This window comes from Pelodiscus sinensis, chromosome 12 (assembly GCF_052426305.1).
Source record: "Pelodiscus sinensis isolate ZL-2025 chromosome 12, ASM5242630v1, whole genome shotgun sequence".
Taxonomy (NCBI): domain Eukaryota; kingdom Metazoa; phylum Chordata; order Testudines; family Trionychidae; genus Pelodiscus; species Pelodiscus sinensis.
Window position 1 is genome coordinate 16,986,196 of NC_143063.1, and position 5,328 is coordinate 16,991,523.

General features: G+C 50.3%; 1 non-coding gene across 1 annotated transcript; it reads right to left on the reverse strand.

Moving 5' to 3' along the window:
- Window positions 1-4,614: 4,614 nt before the first annotated feature.
- LOC149523721 (signal recognition particle RNA) lies at window positions 4,615-4,918 on the reverse strand. The gene has a single exon (XR_016350558.1).
- Between the last annotated feature and the right edge of the window lie 410 nt (window positions 4,919-5,328).

Genomic DNA, 5,328 nt, shown 5'->3' on the forward strand with positions numbered 1-5,328 from the left:
CAGGTCATAAATTATTCTTTTTAATAAGAAAGAAAGAAATTTACTGTTGAGTGCAGTTTCTGACCACTGCTGCTCCTTTGCTAAAGCCCCTGGGCTTCAGCGTAGACAGCCTGATGGAATTTGAGTTCACAGCTTAATTTGCCTCCTGATAAAAGAGACAAAAAGTTCCTTTCAGTAAAAATAAAATTTAATATGGTCAGCAAAATTGATCTATTATGACCTTCAACCTTAGTTTAATTGTTCACAAAGGGCTAGTGGTACCACTGGAAGGTAAATGACTTACACTGAGCATTGTAGCTCAAAGAGCTCAGGAGCAGGGGAGTAGAAACGTGAGAGATATTCAAAACTTTGAACGTGAACCATAGCGAGGGTGGCTATTCAGAGCTCCCCATGTCTCTGCTGCTCCCCTAATAACACCTTGAAATGAGACATGTTTACACTCACCTAGTTAAGCTTTGTTGCTGCCAACTGTCTGCTGCTATAGAGCCAGGCACCTAACAGCCATGCTGCCATGGCACACAAACGTTTTGGAAATGGCAGGATTGACATGCATAGAGTTCCTTGGAGCCATTCATGCCAGTCTTAGCCTTCAACTAAACTGAAAACTGCTGGGAGGGAATGGAGACAAACTTTAATTCTCCATACAGGGGATGCACAAGCTCCGAGAATGACAAAGGCCTGTTCGGCTTAATGGGGTTCTGTCCACATCTCCAGTGGCAAGATTTCACTGAGATTATTGTATTGGCCAGTAAAGACTGTTCATTGCCACCTGTTGTGCTGGGACACAGATGCAAAATCTGGCCCATACGTTTTTTTAAAAATATGTTATTCAAATACATTTTTAATCCCTTTGTATAGGAGATTATGTGAAGGCCTGCCAACTGGGTGGACGGAGACTGGAGACTCAAAGGCGCCTAGAGCTGCCAGACACCACCTCTGCTACTGCTGGAGTCCCAGGACCCTTGGAATTGCCACATGGCTCTGAGGGCAGGGGGCAGATGCTGTGGTCTGACCTTGGGCCCACCCCTTCTGCCTTTGGCCCCTCCCCTTTCAAACACTGTATCAAGAGTCATTCTGTTAAAGCCAGTGTAGTTGCTCCTGTACGAGTGTATAATAAGGCTACTTATTTTTAACCCACGTTTAAGGACAAGATTTTATTTCCCCCCCCCCTTCCTATTTCATGTGTATGAGCAGGGCAGGTAGCAAGATACTGTAGTGAGGAAGGCCATCCCATTTGTAAGCTAATGATTTTTATCCCTGTCTTTATTTTATTAGGCCAATGTAGTGCAATCCCTTGATTATCCCAAAATAAGGCCAAGAATGGGGCTTGGGTGAGTGATATCTAGTTAAAGAGGTGAGGAGTGAGAAGAACTGATTAAGGATTCAAAAGTTTCAGAGGGGTAACCGAGTTAGTTTGTAACTGGAAAAACTTAAAAAATAACAAATCTTCATGCAGCACCTTAGAGACTAACAAAACATGTAGATTGGCACAGCCCATGAAAGCTCATGATACCATCTACATGTTTTGTTAGTCTCTAAGGTGCTGCAAGATGATTTGTTGTTAATTAAGGATTGTATGGCCACTTTAGCTGACATGGGATATATACCTTTCACAGAGCCCAGAGCCTTCTTGCATCCCCAGCTGCCCTTGGATGGCCAGAAAACAATAGCTGCTTAGATTGCGGGAATTTTCCTCACCTTGATCTAACAAGGAAATTGTCATCACTCCTTTAGGGTATGAGCCTCACTACCATTGTCCAAGCTTTCTGATAACTGCATGATGCATTCCTTCACTGCATTTCTTCGCTGTGGTCTCTTTGGGTCTAACACTGAAAGTTCAGCTACAATGAAGATGCCATATGTCTGGGCAGCGTTATCTCGCATGGTCTGCACCCCATGAACCCTTGGCACTGATGTCTGCAATGCCAGCACAGAGCCCCGCCTCCCCCCCCCCCCCCCACCTTTCTGGAGTGCACAGTGCATGCAGAGATCCTCCATGTGAACTCTGCTGCCGCATCTAAAATCCACACTGGAACCATAAAACCATGAAGTGTACGTGGTATAACTAAGACAAGCATGAGCTATTCTGGTTAAATTCAGAAGAGGGCACAGGGCCCACACAAGGTATCCACAGCCTAAGCCTTTTGGATAACATCCTATGCCAGTTAAAGTTAATGAGATTCTTTCAGTGGGGGCCCGATAAAGCCCCTGTGAATTTCACCCTTTTCGAACAGAGTCAAGTGTTGTCCCTTTTTGTTTCTTTTTGCTCTAGCATCCCCCTCTCTTCTTATTCTCCCATCCCATTTATTATAATTGTTCTCAACACTGTCTCTTTTATTTTCCACAAAAAAGTCGCAGCCCCCACTGAAATCAGTGGGAGTTTTACTCATCAGTGAAAAAAAAATCTCATGTTACATATCTGAAAAAATTCCTTAGTTGTCATTCTAGTTGTCCTACTTTTTACAATGGCTATTCTGGGAGTTTTGTCACAGCTTGCCTCTGATTACTTCACTTGGATTATCAAACTGATAAAATGATATACACATATGTCATGAAAATACCATTAGTATTTAAAATATAGATAGCAGGTTGTGTGGCTTCCTATAATTATATACTGCTTGTTCAAGAGCTGAATTAATAACACACTTGCATCCAAACAGATATAGATTGTTAAGAAGATGTACTGATAAGGAGTGTGCTGAAGGCCACTTCATGTTCCTCCTCCCCTGATTCAATGCATAGTGCAATGCTTAGAAAGCACTCCTAGTGGAAACATTCAATACTAGCAGTAGCAACAGTGGCAAATAATTGCTATTTGCTCTTGCAATGAATACAAGTGGATACAAATGCCACAAGCAAAAAAAACCCAAAGCGCTATTCACTATGAGAGGATAAAGAGACAGCTCCCCTGTTATGGCTGATGTTGCAGTAACCCAAAGTTTCCCTCAGTCCCCATGTCAGGAAGAAAAGATTCTCCTCTGACCTTCTGAGAATTACTTCCTGAGGTAGGGAGGAGCCATACCCCTTGGAGTGGAGGAGCATTATCTGTGTATGTTGAGGAATATTTACTCACCCAGGCAGGACAGTAACTCTGTTACAGAGCATTAGCATAGCTGCTTTTTGTCACTAGACAGGATATAGTCACTAGTTGGGATTGGTCCTGCCTTGGGCAGAGGGCTGGACTTGATGACCTCCTGAGGTCTCTTCCAGGTCTAGGATTCTATAATTCCAGGGCCAGCTCTAGGCACCAGCAAAACAAGCACGGGCTTGGGGTGGCACATTTCCAAGGGCGGCATTCCTGCTGAGAGCCGCCAGCTGAGTGCGGACACCCGCTGGGCACAGCCCCCTGCAGCCCAAAACTCCTGAGCACAAACAATCCACCTGCCTCAGCCTCCCGGGCGCTGAGATCACAGGTACCCGCCATGGTGCCCAGCTGGCTACTAAAGGCTCCACATGGAACCGAGCGCAGGCGCCATGTGGTATTGGCATCTCCCTTGGCATTGCCCTTGGAACACGGGCTATGTGGGGGGGGTTGGCCCAGCCCTGAGAATGGGGCGCGTGGTGGTAACAACACAGACCGGGTCTGGCTCAGCCTCAGCTAGTCTCAGTGCGCCCCACCCAGAGCTCTGACCTGCTTCATTTCTGATCCAGTTCCCCTCTCCCCAGTCCTCAAACTTCCCAGCAGTGACTATGTCAAGGCTGAATGTGGCCCAGCAGGGCCCCCCCGAACTGTGGATGCCTCTAGCCTCAGCCTCCAGCAGCACTTGGAAAAGAAGCGCCAGCCTGTGTGTGTCCAGCTTGGGCAGGTCCCCTTTCCCCTCAGTGTGCCCAGTTTGACTGATGGGAATGGAGCCCCTGAAACACCCAGGGTCCTATATGGAGGGACAAGGGATCCTCCACCCCTTGGATCATGTGTGGGGAGCAGCATTAGCCCAGCTCTCTGGCATCTTCTCTGGCAAGCACCTCAGACCACAGAGCTGGAAGCTGGAGCCTTGACCATGCAAAACCAGTGGCGGGTGCCTGTGATCCCAGCGCCCGGGGAGGCTGAGGCTGACAGATCGCTTGAGCTCAGGAGTTCTCGGCTGACATGGGGGTCCTTGGGGAGCTGGGGGTCCTCAAATTGCCTGAGGAGGGGCAAACCAGCCCAGGTCAGGAATGGAGCAGGTCAAAGGCCCTATGCCACTCAGTAGTGGGATGGCACCTGTGAACAGCCCCTGGGTAAGACAGGGAGACTTGGACTCTCTTTATGCTGTTCCCCTCTTCCCCCCTCACCGCAGAGCCCATCTGGGGAATGGGGCATCCACACAGAGGGGAACCGGAATGCGGTGGGTGGTGGAGACACGCAGGCATCAGGGATCTTCAAGGCACGATCAGACCCCAGACTCCAAATATCCGGACTGGGCACAGAGGGGCCCGCAGTGCTGCTTCCCGGAGTCTTGAAGCAAGCTGGAGGGCTCGCAACTCACGTTTCTCTCTCTGAAACCTGCAGCACATCTAGTGTGCGGGGGCCCTGCTCCCCTTTCAGGATCTCTGAGGGATGGACGCCCCTGCTGCTCCAGTCCAGATCCCAGCTGTGTGTTTAGCCTCCATTATCCTCCCCCAAGTCTCTGCGTTGCGGGGCGGGTCTCCGTGTCTCGCCCAGGCTGCGCTGCAGGGGCTGCTCACAGGTGCTATCCCGCTACTGGAGCTACACAGGAGCTTTGACCTGCTCCGTTCCCAACCTGGGCCAGTTCGCCCCTCCTTAGGCAACCTGGGGACCCCTGGCTCTCCACGGACCTCCCTTCCCATCAATGCCACCCTTAGCACAGACACTCGCTCAGTGCAGCCTCCTGCAACCCAGGACTCCCAAGCTCAAGCGATCCACCGGCCTCAGCCTCCCTGGGTGCTGGAATCACAAGCATGCACCACGGGGCCTGGCTGGGTTTTCCTTTTCCCGCTTGCACCTTCACACTCTGGTGCCGCACGCTGGGCTTGCGATGGCTGCAACCGGCCCCAAGAATCCAGCTCATTCTCCACAATGTTATTTGCATTACGATGCATCACAGCAAGATGACAACACCGGACACGGGTCCTTGGGCACAGCCCCGGTCCTGGGAATGGGGCACGGGGCTGTGTGAAAGGACATCGGGTCTATCTTGGGCGCTGCTAGTCATGGGCACGCCCCGCTCTCCATTGGCCCCGGAGTTTCCACCTGCTCCATTGCTGACCTGGCTCCCCTCGCCCTTGGCCCACTGGGGACTCCCAACCTACCCCAAATCACCGCATTGACGCACCTTTCGGCCCAGACAGCAGCTCAGCCCGACAGTGGGCAGCCCCTGGACTGCGAGA